This window comes from Chenopodium album, chromosome 1 (genome assembly GCF_948465745.1).
Source record: "Chenopodium album chromosome 1, dcCheAlbu1.1, whole genome shotgun sequence".
Lineage (NCBI taxonomy): Eukaryota > Viridiplantae > Streptophyta > Magnoliopsida > Caryophyllales > Amaranthaceae > Chenopodium > Chenopodium album.
This window is the reverse complement of record NC_137834.1, coordinates 26,125,213-26,139,441: the sequence shown is the minus strand read 5'-3', so window position 1 is coordinate 26,139,441 and position 14,229 is coordinate 26,125,213. Positions and strand designations below refer to the sequence as shown.

Sequence of the window (14,229 nt, the reverse complement as noted above, 5' to 3'; positions counted from 1 at the left end):
ATTTTAAGGAAAATCCGGCAGCATTTCCCCCTAGTTCTCCAAGTACACGATGTAGATAATTAATTACCCACATATGTACCCAGAGAACATAGTGAGGAAATGGTAAGCCGAGATGTTCCTTAAAATCGAAAAGAAAACATACATTCACCACCTAAGTGAGAGTACACATTCAAGAACAGTCCCAACCGGGGACTATTCAAGACTTTCTCCTAATGAGAAAGCCTTGAACGGGTATCTAGGCATATGATGATGCAATTCAAGTATTCTATATATTGTTGTATTTATTTGCAATTAAACAATACACAAGTTGCAATTTCATGAATAAACTTTTATTAAATGGATGAATAGAAAGAAAGATAGCTAAGTAAAGTTTAGTAGTCATACCAATATAGCAACTACCCACTTGAGCTCAATATGTACGTAGTCCTCAAGCTAATTAAACTCTTGCTTCAATTCACATATGAATCTATATATTAAAAAAACAAAAATTAGCAACGTCACTAATTCTCTAATATATTCACAAATCTCTAATGTATTCACAATTCTCTAATTTATTCACAACTAATTAAGTGGCAATATCACTATTTCTCTAATTTATGCACAATTCTCTAATTTAATCACAATTCTCTAAATTATTCACAAATCTATAATGTAATCACAACTAATTAGAAGCAAGGTCACTAATATACACATTAAAACATACAAAAACTCGACTAAGGAACAAGGTAATGCAAAATTACTAATATATTCAATCGAGGATCAAGAGTCAAAGCATTCAATCACAATAATTTGACTAAGAAATCACCATCTGGAACAAAAAGAAAAGTGCATGGAGAAAAATAAACTCACTCTTTTTCACCAAGCTTCACTGTAGTTCCTCCGTATTCACGGTATCCCCTTCTTTGACAGCAACAGGAATATGATTCCCCGTCTTGTCACGAAGGCCAGGTCCAACAGCAAGAACTTTGCCAGAATTCAGCTGAAATCGAATCCAAGCAACAAAATTCAGTAATAAATCCTTAAACTGATTCAATTATCAAAAACCAAACTCCCCAAAACAAGGCATCATAAACAAATTTCACAGCCAGCAATGTAGCACAAACATACAATTTTAATCCCAACAATGTAGCACAATTTTAATCTAAAATAAGATGAACCCATTAATTTTCTTTGCATTTCATATACAATCTAAGCACAACTTTAATCTAAATAAAATAAGATGAACCCATTAAATTGAAAATGAACTTACCCTAAATTAGTTAGAGGTGGAAGAAGACCCTCGCTGTGAGGAGGCGGTGCGCGCTGGTGGAGGTGGAGGCGGTGCGCGCTGGTTGAGGTGGAGGCGGTGCACGCTGGTGGAGGTGGAGGCGGTGCGCGCTGCAGTTGTTGTTGTTTGTTTGTTTATGAAAAGACCCTTGCTGGTGGAGGAGGCGGTGCGCGCTGGTGGAGGTGGAGGCGGTGCGCGCTGGTGGAGGTGGAGGCGGTGCGCTGTGCAGCTATTGTTTGTTTCGCACAGAGAAAGGTGGTGGAGGGCAGGGTAGGGCAGGGAGATTCACGGCGGTGGTTTTCGACACCTGAAAGCGCCGGTGAAGGTGGCGGTTGTGGTGGAGGGAAAAGGTGGAGGCACGACAAAGAAGCTAAGGGATGAATACGAATGAAGGGAAGGGAAGGGAAGGAAAGAGAAAGAGAGGAAGAAAAGAGGAAAGACGCGGTTTTTTTTGTTTTGAATATGGCACCGGTTTGAAAGGCACCGGTTCAAACCGGTGCCTTTTTTATTTTTGGCACCGGTTCAGGCTGAACCGGTGCCTTTTCTCTTTTGGTAAAAAGCCGCCCAATTCTAGACCGGTTTTTGGCACCGGTTTAGGCTGAACCGGTGCCATATGGGGGGTGCCTAATTCTTTTTTTCTACTAGTGATAGTAGTCCAATAATAACCTTGCCATTGAATCTTTTGGACTAACATCTTAGCATTCATGTGCGTTCCACATATACCGGCATGAAGGTTTTCCATGGTTTTATGTGCTTCTTTCTTGGCTATGCATAAGAGATTTCTCCCTATTGCAGTTCTCTTGTGGATTTCTCCCCTGATGAGCACATACTGTGAGGCCAGGAGCCTCAAAGCACGGCGTGCCCTTTTATCAGTATTAGGAGGGTATTCTCCTTTTGTCACATAGTTAAGGATATCTGTATACCATGGCTCTTCATCTTCTTCGATCTTGTGGTTCTTGTTCATCGTCGAGTGCGTGAACATAAGCCGGTTCATATATTATTTCTATGGTAAGTGGCATTCTGATTGTATCAGTTGGAATTCACACCATTGATGCTAATTTAGCTAGTGCGTCGGCGAATTGGTTTTCTTCTCTTGGCAAATACGTATATTCCACTTCATCTAGTTGCTCCGTGAGAGTTTCTAAATGAGCTTGATACCTAGCGAGACTTTCACTTCTCACTTTCCATCTCTTGGAGATTTGGTTAATGATTAGTGAAGAATCACCGTAGATTCTGAGCTTCTTAATTCCCAAGGCGACAACTGTTTCTAACCCCAAAATACATGCTTCATATTCTGCGGCATTGTTGGTGACATCAAAGTCGAGCTTCATGGAAATTGGGATGTGCTCTTCATTGGGTGATACAAGCAAGACTCCTACACCACATCCTTTTTGGTTTGAAGCTCCATCAAAATAGAGCGTCCATCTATCATCTTCGGTCATGAGTAAATCTTCGTCAGGGAAATCGCACTCATCTTCTTTTTTCTCAACTTCTTCTAGCGGAAAGTCTGCTAAGAAGTCAGAAACTGAGAACCTTTGATGGCTTTTTGTGGTACAAATTTCAAGTCAAACTGAGCAAGATTGACTATCCACCTTGATAATCTGCCATTGACTGTTGCTTTTTCGTACAAGTATTTGAGAGGATCCATCTTAGACACGACATGCACTGTATGAGTGAGCATGTAATGTCTTAGTTTCTGTGCGGCCCATACAAGTGCGAGACACAATTTTTCAAGTGGTGTGTATCGTGTCTCATATCCTTGAAGCTTCTTAATCAAGTAGTAGATTGCATTCTCCTTGCTTTCAATCTCTTGTGCTAGCATTGCCCCCATCGTTTCTCTTGTGACCGTAAGGTAGAGTCGAAGAGGAAAGTAAGGTATTGCTGGCGCTAGCACGGGTGGGTTTGCCAGGTACTCTTTGATTTTATCGAAAGATTTTTGGCAATCGTCATCCCATGTGACTGGGACATTTTTCTTGAGCTTCTTGAATATAGGTTCACATATCGCTGTGAGCTTTGATATGAACCTACTTATATATTGCAACTTTCCAATGAAACCTCGAATCTCCTTCTCATTCTTGGGCGGTGGCATGGCCATGATCTCCTTTACTTTTGTGGGATCTATTTCAATCCCTCGAGAACTGATCATGTATCCAAGTAATTTGCCTAACGTGACTCCGAATGCACATTTTGCTGGATTTAATCTCATATTGTACTTGCGGAGTCTCTCAAAGAACTTGCGAAGTGCAATAATATGTCCTGGGCGATCTTTAGACTTAACGATCATATCATCGACATAGACCTCCACCTCTTTGTGCATCATGTCATGTAACAATGTTGTAGCTGCTCTTTGGTAGGTGGCACCCACGTTTTACAACCCGAATGGCATTACCGTATAGCAATATGTACCCCATTGCGTGATGAATGTGGTTTTCTCCATATCTTCTTCGGCCATCAATACTTGATTATATCCGGCGTAACCTTCCATGAATGATAGGAGTGCATGGTTTGTTGTGTTATCGACCAGAATGTCAATGTGAGGTAGAGGGAACCCATCTTTCGGGCTTGCTTTATTAAGGTCCCTGTAATCAACACACATTCTGACCCTTCCATCCTTCTTTGGAACTGGAACCACATTTGCTATCCATTCTGGATACTTGGATACTTTGATGAAACCTGCGGCCAACTGCTTTCTGATCTCTTCTTTGATTTTGAGAGCCACATCCAGTTTCATACGGCGCAGCTTTTGTTTGACAGGCTTCATACCTAGAATGAGTGGTATCGTATGCTGAGCTATATCCCTGTCAATTCCTGGCATATCTTGGTATGACCAAGCAAATACATCAACAAATTCACTAAGCAAGTTAATTAGCCCTTTGCGTTCATCTTGACTTAGTGTTAATCCAATTTTTACTTCTTTAACAGTCGTATCATTGGAAATGTTAACTGTTTCTGTATCTTCAATAACTGTTGTTTTATTTTCGTGTTCTTCCATTGCTTTTATTGTTTCTTTGTCATTTTTATCATTAGCAAAGCAATATTAATCAGGGCTAGGGGAATGACACGCATCGTAAGCAAAGGTACTCATTTTATTGAATTCATTGGCTAATACATCAAGAGGGGTAAGGTCGGCTGCGACCTCACCGGAATTATTTGGACTAGAAAGAGAGGACTCAACAAGATACTCAGGATTGAACTCTATAGCAGAAAGAGGGTCGGCCTCAGACTCTAAGGACTCGCCTACAAACTTAGACTCAAACTCGGACTCGGACCCAGACGACTCAGACTCATCAAACATAGGGCGTTCGCCAGCGGTTATTTCCAACTTCTCTCCACTTGGCGTAGTGATCCTCAATGTCTTGAGCCATCCCCTTGAAATGTTGTCAGCTTGGACGATTAACTCGGAGGGGTCAAAATCCTTGTTTGCTATGACAGCTTGAACGAGTTCGGAGTTATCATTGCAGACGGGCTTAGACTCATTCCTTTCCCTTCCAAAAAGCAGGTTGATGCCTAGATCATCAGAACTCGGGCTAGCTAACTTCTCGGTTGTGAAGAGCTCTTCGTCTTCATCAACAAAGTCACAATCGAGGAACATCTTGAATCCTGGTTCACGGATCCCATCGTGGACGAATGGCTCGGGGAATTCATAGCATGGAAAATCTTCCCCTTCCTTGATGTACTGACCATTGAGTGTTAATGGATATGGATCCATGGCCATTTCCTTCTTCATGATTCGAGCGTTATTGCGAGCCTTCATCTTCGATAGAGCTTGTTTCACATCTTCTTTTGTTGGCTTGAATCCCAAGCCAAAAGTGTCCTTCTTGAGTGCACCAGGATGGTCCCAAGATTCAGCCATTTTCTTTTTGAGCCCAAGGGTCATTCCAGGGAAATGACCTTGCTTCTTCAGGATGGCATTGATATTGGTGTTTGAATAGGGATCGAAGTCGAGATGGCACTTTTCCTCCTCTTCAATCACTAGAACATCATCGAGTGAAAACCCCCAAAGATCTTCGTCTTCTTTGTTGTGCTCGACATGGACGATAAGAGTGTCGATGACTTGAATGCACATAGGAGAGGCATCAATGGTAATTGGAATCCCTCCAACTATGGCTTTCACTTTTTGGTGCAGCGATGATGGAATCGCCTTTAGCTCATGAAGCCAAGGGCGTCCTAACAACAGATTGAAAGAGGCCTTAATGTCTACCACCTGAAACTTAGTACGACGTTCAATGGCCCTAGTAGTTATGTTTAGTATGATAGTACCCACGGCTTGACGGCGAGTATTATCATAAGCACGAATCCCTTGAGTGGAGGGAGTCAGTTCTTCATTCTTTATGCCCAACTTCTTTGCAGTATGGAGTGGGCACACATTGATTGCAGAGCCATTATCAACCAGGCTCATAGGAACATTCATCTGCCTACACACCACAGTGAGGTGTAAGGCCTATTATGTTGATCCCCTTCCGAGGGCAGATCCTTGTCAGAAAACAAAATCAGATTGCTAGTACTTGGCAATTCAGTAGTGAGAAAATTGACCAATCCTTGAGGAGTCATGTCATCATCAACTCCTATTTTCACCAGAGCATTCATCACAGCCTTTCGATGCTCGTGGGAGGTGGCCAAAAGCTTCCATACATTCATCTCCACCTTGGTCTTTTGAAGTTGTTTGACCACATCGCTGTTCACAGGGTCGATGGGATCAACTATCGGATGTGATTGTGGTGGAGTTGGAGGTGGATTAGGTTGTTGCAACCGTCCACTTCTGGTGAGAACCTTGACCTCAAAGTCCTCCCAAACATCTTCACTTGTGCCAAGAGATGAACAGGCTATATCCTTGAGATAGACGTCTTCATCGTCACTATCCTAAATTCCATTTACTTCTTCAGAAATTGATACAAATACAACTTCTGGCAGAGGTTCATTCACAGGTTGAATGAGTATTGACGGATCAAAGGAGACTTCGTCTCCCATGATAGCCAAAGCATCAGAAAGAGGGCCTATTTGAATGTTAGGCTTCTTGCCCCCTGGAGGGACAGGAAGTTGATTAGCATCAATTAGGTCTTGGACTGCATCCTTCAACCTCCAACACTTCTCAGTATTATGACCCTTGCCTTGACGAAACTTGCAATAAGCATTGGGGTCATAGCTAGCGGTCCTATTCTCTGGTCGAGGTTCTGGAAATGGTCCAATTGGCATAATCAGTCCTTGACCATGCAAACGGTCATAAGCAGCATCATAAGTCATTCCCAAAGGCGTGTAAACCCTCCTTTGCCTTTGGAATCTTTGAGGAGGAGCATTAAGGGCCGGCACATCATTGATATTGATATTGTTGGTAGCATTATTGGGCTTAAAAGACGAAGAAGAAGGAGTGTCGTTCTTCTTGTTTTTCCAAGTGTTGTTATTATTGTTGCTACCAACAGTCTTCATTAGTTCGTCCTCGATATTGATTCCAATATCGTATACAGCTTCAAAGGTACTCAAAGGCAAAAACTTCAAGTGTTGCTTGTACTTATGAGTCAGATTAGCAATGAACAAGCGAACCATCTCCTTTTCCTTGGGGGGATCCACTAAGAGCGCGGCTGTTTCCCTCCACCTACTTAAGTAAGTGGTGAAGCCTTCATTCTCTTTCTGTTTGAGAATGGAGAGTTCACGTTCAGAAGTTTTGGCCTGAATGTTACACTTGTAACGATTCATAAAGCTTTCAGCAACATCCTCCCAGGTCGCGACATGTTTGGATTCCAAAGAATAGAACCATTGTTGACAGGCATGCTCCAAGGAAAGAGGGAACACCGTAGGGAAAAGTGTCACATCTACTCCCTTAAGAGCCATAGTTGCAGAAAAAGCCTTCAAATGGAAAAGCGGATTATCAGTAGGCTTGAATTTGGGAATGTCAGCAGTGGAAAACTTCTCAGGAAGCTTGTCCCTTATGGACGAAGAGGTGACAGGTTGTTCCACATAAGTGAATTCTTCAGAAATTTTGCTCATCTGTTCCTTAATCTTGTCCATTGCAGCGGTAGTGACATTGTTTTGACTGTCTTGTTCTACCGTGCTGACTCTAATGGTGAGTGTCTGCATCATGTTAGACAACTTTTCAATTGTCTTGTTGAGGTTCTCGATGTCTTCCTTAGTAGCCATTGGTTGAAAGTAGACTGGAGATGGATCTTGTGGAGATGATTGAGGTGGTTTCCTTGTACGCCTCTTTGGTATAAGAGGTTGTTGAGGTATTGACTCGAACCGTAACAATCTACCCCTGCTTCTTGACCAAGTATTGTGACACCGAAACAAACACACCTTTAATGACCAAACTTAACCTTAACCCATCCGGATTTAAAAAAAAAAACTATTATTATTTTTAAAAAAAAAAAAATGGGAGGATATCATCCGACTTACTCCGAAAAAAGAAACGACACAAAAACAAGACTATCCTAAAATACGGTCAAAAGGTAGTGCGTGCACGACTAAGGGAAATAGTGTGTGAACACGATATGTGAGTGATTAGGTGAGGTTATGGACGCGTGTTTTGATCGTACAGCTAGACATGACACTAAACTGGACACAGCATCCACATACGTACGCACAAAAATCGAAAAAAGACTGACAGGAAATTTTTCCTGGGCACCGTGTCACGGTGCTGACTGTCGTGACACGGTGCAATCTATCGTCAGACGGTAGAAAGCCCCGTGTCACGGCACTGTTCATCGTGGCGCGGCAGAACATGTCGTGACATGGTGCGCAGTTCCAGGTTAGTTTTGTGATTTTTCCAGATTTTAATCGATTTTAGGTCCATACTAATTACTATGTGAAAATAAAAACCCTCGGTCATGAGTTAAACAAAAGAGTAAACACATGAAGGTTAGCATCAAACAATCACATAGTCATTTAGGCACGATGATGTAAAAAAAGTTCGCAACCTAGAGTCAAGATCTATGTTCAACTATTGGTCAAGCTTTGGGTGTCAAAGGGTACCATGGTTAAGAGTTTGGACGCGTTAGCAAGGCAGCCTCCCTTGAGGGTGTATGCCAACGGGCGGCTCCGCGAGTTCGTGATGAAATCGAACTCGACTCCATGGTTTGGGTGGATTTAATGACTCGGATGAACCCTTATTGCCATGAGCGTTTTTGGGTTGATAGAGCTTAAATCCCCCGGGGCTAAGACGCATGTAGAACACATACGTTTTTTCAGAAAAATCGAAGGAAGTTGACTGTGAAAAGAGAAAAAAAGCCACCGGACTGATTTTAGGACTGTCGTGACACGACAAAAATTCCCGTGCCACGGTACTGTGCACTGTCAGACGGTACACTGTACCGTGACACGACAGATTTTGCCGTGGCACGGCAGTTAGAAGATCTGACTGGTGCCCTGTTTTCCTTCGTGCGCAACCAAGTTATTCAATTTTTCCTACGGGACAGACCTGAATGCGACGTTAAAACGTCTATGCAGATGAAAAAATGCCAAATTAATCACAGGAATATTTTTTCAAGAATCTTTCAAGTCTCATCCACTCATCTTAATTAAATATCGATCACTCAAATCGATAAATAATCAAGAATCCTCCCTAGTGGAGTCGCCAAATTGTAGGCGTCGTTCGAAGTGCGCCTACGTTAAAAGCATGTGTGAATATGCTTGGCACTCATAGGAAGTGGGAATTGACATATACGATTAGGGACAAGGAAAGTAGGGAGCCGCCAACAAGTTTTTAAGGAACTTGTAAACCGTTCACGGATCATAAAAGGCAACCACGAATAAGGGACAACGAAGGCAACAACGATTGACCCGTGAAGGTTACACCCCATTCATAATCCATGAGATTACTAACTCCATATGGTTCGGAACCACGAAAGGAGGATCGGGGATGATGGTACCACTAGTAGAAAAATTGAAAATGCCACCGCTTAAAGGCCACCGGTTTTTGTAAACCGGTGGTTTAAAAAATGGGCGAGCATATGGGAACAATTATTGCCACCGGTTCAAACCAAACCCGTGGCAAAATGCTTAAGGCCACCGGTTTTGAACCGGTGGCAATATTTGAATAAAAAAAAAAACCCCGACTCTTCTACTACTTCTTCTCTCTCCCAGGCAAATCTCTGTATTTCACTCTAAAAAAAAAACCCCTCTGCAAATTCGAGCAAACCACGACTCCTCTTCATCTCCCTTCCACCACGACGCCACAGCACCACCATCCACCACCTCCGCACTCCCTCCACCACATCCGCACCACCATCCACAAGAAGCGCAGCACGCACCACCATCCCACAGCCACCGCACCACCGCATTCGTCACTAATGAAGATGTCAAAGCAAGTCCTTAAAAAACTTGGAGAACGATCCCTAGATCTCTAATGGTGACGCTGCTCCTCACAAGGTTCATCCCTCTTTTTTTTTGTTAATTTTGTATAATTTGGGTTAGGGTTTCGAATTCGTTGAGTTTTTGGGTTTTGATTTTGGATTTTGTGATTTGGTTATTGTTTTTGAGTTTGAATTTGTATGTGATGGTTGATTTCGAGTTTGATTTTGTCCCTGTACTTCGATGATTATTGTAATTTTCGATCTGATTCCCAGAACCCCCTTTTTGATTTTTCTTGTAATTTTGATATTCAAGTGTTTTCACTTAGTTTAGATTATGGGTTTAATTGGGTTTTAGTAGCCTTAGCAGACTTGATAGTAAGTTTCGGAGTTTGAAATCAGATTACACAACTCAGTTTTATTGCGATTGATCTAGGGTTTTGTTAATTTGTTTCAATAATTTCGATTGATCTAGGATTTTGTTAATTTGAGCTTTTGGAACTGTGACATACAAAATGAATTATGGGTATACGGATTATTTGAATTGTGAGTATTTTTGAGTATTTGATACTTCAATCTTTAAAATTTCAGTAGTTTGGTTTGTGGATGTATTGTGAATATTATATTGGTTGTCATTTAATTTGATTTGGTGGGTATATTTTGACTGATTTTTTCATTATGGACTTGACGGTATGGGTATATATTTTGATTCCTTTGAACTTACTATTTTTATCAATATTCTGATTTCTTCGTAAGACCATAATGTGTTGAGTCTGAGTGCGAATATTGTCTCTTGGAAGGTTAACATGATACTTGATAAACTAATACTTGACTGACTACTCATGTCAATCACACAGGTGTCAATTATCAATTTGGATATTTACGAATTTGGCACTACACCTATATTGAGGGGCTGAGATTGGAAATTGAAGGGAAGATAATGAAGAGTCCAAGTATCAATGAGTTCATCTCTACATTACTTCAGTGCATTCGGAACAACATCAAACTGTGTATGCTTCTTGTGTCTTATAAGTTTGTGCTCCCTGGCCCCTGCACTTTGCATTTGTTAGTTTCAATTTGTGCTACATATTATAATTATTTGTGATGGTATAGTAATGTGATGATTTGTTGTGTTGTCTTTCTTATTTAAATTTAAATGCAATATTTTGACAGGGAATGTTTGTATTTTCCTTCTATCTGGAAAGGGTTGTAGTATTTTTTTGTTTGGATCTTGGTTTAGAAGGAAGTTAAAGAGAGATTTTGTAATGCTCTTGTGTGCATAAAAACTTTTAAAAGGTGTATCTTTTCCGATAGGGATCTTGATATGAAATGAACCATAAGATTTTGAGGTTTATTGCCAGAATGCGGAAGCTTAGTTGGATTTCAGTTCATCATTTGGTTTTTGTAGTTAGTTCATGCCTGATATAAGTATCTATAATTCAGATTATTTTATCAAGGTATAAGATTATTGGAAGCTCGTATGATTGTGTAGCCTGTGTCATGATATATTTTAGATTTCCCCAGATTAAAGCAACTCCTTGGCACATGGTATATTACTTGTAAATGTGTTTTTTTGTATTTTTTGTTGAGTTAATTTTGGTTTTTTTTTTTGTTGATTTTTTTTTTTTTTTGGATTCTTTTGCTGAATTTTGGTTGGTTTGATTTTGATTACAGCCAACAAAACGATGTTTGTGATTCAAAAGCTGGTGCTGATCTTCTTTACATGATTCTTTGCAAGGTAAATTCCTTTTTATTATTTTTAATTTTCATAATTAAATATTTTGTTTTGGGCATTAGAATCTAGGTTGATATTGCGCTCTCTTTAATGGGGAGGATAAAGAAATGTAATTTATTGTATTTATTGTATATGCTTTTGCTCACTTACAAGATGATGAAGTAAATAGGTAAGGAGTGGTAGTGTTTTATGTTGATTGTATCTAGCATTGTTATTCATTCGTTGCTTATGTGTAGTAGTTGCATCAGCTATAATGCGGGAAGCTGTAGTTCTTTGAGTTGAAATAGCATTAATTCTCCCATAATATCCGATGATATTGAGGTTGTGCTATCTGTATGACTGGTCTAAAAAGGTGATTTCACATTATAGTCCATTACATATCTACCTGTCAAAATTTGCAAATTTGGCCTACTATTTTGTAATAGTCTCTTGATGTTCACTACTAGTTTGGTTGTTGACAGAAAACTTCTTATGTGAGCATAATGTTATTAATTTCATTAATTTTGAAATTTAATCAACATCTTTAGTAGTGCTCATTATTTAGCATGATAAATATAATTAGATGATTTGAAGATAATAAAATGGATAATTACAATTTAGTAGTGCTCATCTTTCACAGTTGTGAGGACTTTCTATTTCCCTTTTCTTTTCTGACATTTCTATCTTATGCATTCGAGCTAGTAGGGAAGCCTGAACCAAAACCTTCACCAACTTCAGAAAGTGGTACATTTATTCTCCATACTTAATCTGGTAAAATTACAAGGGACATAGCCTCGCAAGGCTGTTGGTGCAACTGCTGCCTCGCAGAGCAGCTGCTGCCTCGCAGGGGTGCAGCTGCTGCCTCGCAGGGCTGCTGCTGCTGCTGCTGCCTCGCACTATATGCCGACTTTGCTGCTGGTGTTCTGCTTCTGTGCTGTTCCTTATCTGGTGTTCTGCTTCTGTGCTGCTCCTTATCTGGTGTTCTGCTTCTGTGCTGCTCCTTATGTGCTGCTGTTCTGCTAGTGTAATATTACAACATTTATTTTATTTTAATTTTTTAGACAAAAATTGTAATATTACAACATTTATTTATGAAAATATGTAACTTTATATATATGTTAGTGTTTATTTACCAATTTAAGTGGAAAAAATGCAAAAAAAAAAAAAAAAAAATTTATTTTTTTTGCCCATTATTGGCACCGGTTTTGAACAGGAACCGGTGCCAATAGCCCCTTAAAAAAAAAACCGGGAAGTGCTATTTCCACCGGTTAACCGGTGGCAATACTTGTTTTTGCCACCGGTTTTGAACCGGTGGCTTTTTATACGAGTATTGCCACCCCCCAAATGCCCACCGGTTCAAAACCGGTGGCATTAGGGGGTTTTGAACCGGTGGCCAAATGCTTTTTTCGCCTAGTGTACGAAGTGAGTCATGGAGTCACATTCGCCTGTATTGGCCTCTACTCGATTCTTATATTGAAAAGCATTCCTGTGATCTCAAAGGCATACAAACAAAATATTCAATTCGCTCCAAACTATTATTTAGCTAAATTGGTTGAATATTAATGCACACATTATTCTAAAATATTGGTGATCACTTCAATTAATAACAAGATTAAAAAGGAACCTAAACCGGTTGTCCAAATTATCTTATTAGTCGTGATTTTCAATTACATATTCCCTTTAACATGCAATATGGTGATCAATAAATATAATAGAATAAACATCAATATTGGAAGCAATTTAACAATAATTCCAACAATATAAAATCGTTAGAAAAATAATAGAAATAATAGGAACATAATTCTTACTTTGATTCTGTTTGTTTGCAACTACAAAATAATAAACGAGTTAGTAAATTCAAGGAAATAATAATAAAACAACAATTAAATTAAATTAAACAAAGTAGAGTTGATTTGGGGCCAAACCCTCAAACAGTTCTACCTTTCACGCCTTGGCTTAAGGACAGAACCACGAGTAAAGTGTGGACTCCTTTGAGCACTTGAAGAAGGAATTTTGAAATGAGAAAGGTAGGCTAGTGTTTAGGCTAAAGCATAGAAGAGAGAAAAATAAAACTAGAGAATTAATTGATGCCCCGTACATCAGAAATGAGGGGGTATTTATAGGGAAAATGTGTTGAGGGAGCACACGGAACCCTAAAATGATAAAAACCCTAAAAAAGTATCCCGCGACACAGCAAACTGTACTGTGACACGGGAAATCCCACCATCATACAGGAAACATTCCCGTGACACGGTACATTTTTGGTGTGACGCGGGAAATTTTCAGAAAACGGGGAAGAAAACGCGTTAAGGGTTTACGCGGAAAAGACACGGAATTTCCCGTGTCACGGCAGATTTCCCGTGTCACGGGAAATCCCACCGTCAGACGGGACTGATTCCCGTGACACGGTGGGTACCTGCCGTGGCGCGGGAATTCCCATCCCACTCTTCCGTCTAAATACATTTTTAACCCTAATTTCATTCGGCATTTTAAGTGCCGATTGATAATTTCGGGCCTTTTCTGACTTATTATCATTTGGGCTAAAATAAGAAAATAATTAAATAAAAATAAATAAAAGGTTTGGGCCAAAAACAATAAAATAAAAAAGGTTTGGGCTAAAATTAAATAATAAGTTTGGGCTGAAATTAAAACTATGCTTTTACCAAACATCAAGACTAATCCATGGACTTTTTCAAAAATATGAATTTAATCAAATACGATTTTTTAAGCACTCTCGGGATTAAATACTGAACCCGACCAATAGTGGCGGTGAAAGGTTGTTCATCATCGGGTTTGGTTTTGGGGAGACATTTTTAGGTGTCTACAGATTGTAGAAAGAAAACACAAGCATTTGTTAGAAACAACAAGAACTCTTTATTTTCAGTCTAAAGTCCCACAGAGATATTGGGGGGGGGTGTGTTTTGAGTGCAGCTCATCTCATAAATAGAATGCCTTTGTCAGTCCTGAAT

General features: G+C 40.0%; 1 long non-coding RNA gene across 2 annotated transcripts; it reads left to right on the top strand.

Moving 5' to 3' along the window:
• Positions 1-9,427: 9,427 nt before the first annotated feature.
• On the top strand, positions 9,428-12,074 carry LOC145576490 (uncharacterized). 2 transcript variants are annotated; one of them, XR_014098419.1, is made up of 4 exons: positions 9,428-9,625; positions 10,404-10,556; positions 11,221-11,284; positions 11,963-12,074. It is a non-coding gene; the product is annotated as an uncharacterized LOC145576490 (long non-coding RNA). The 2 variants fall into 2 exon arrangements; XR_014098440.1 differs by having other exon boundaries at positions 11,966-11,996.
• Positions 12,075-14,229: the final 2,155 nt, after the last annotated feature.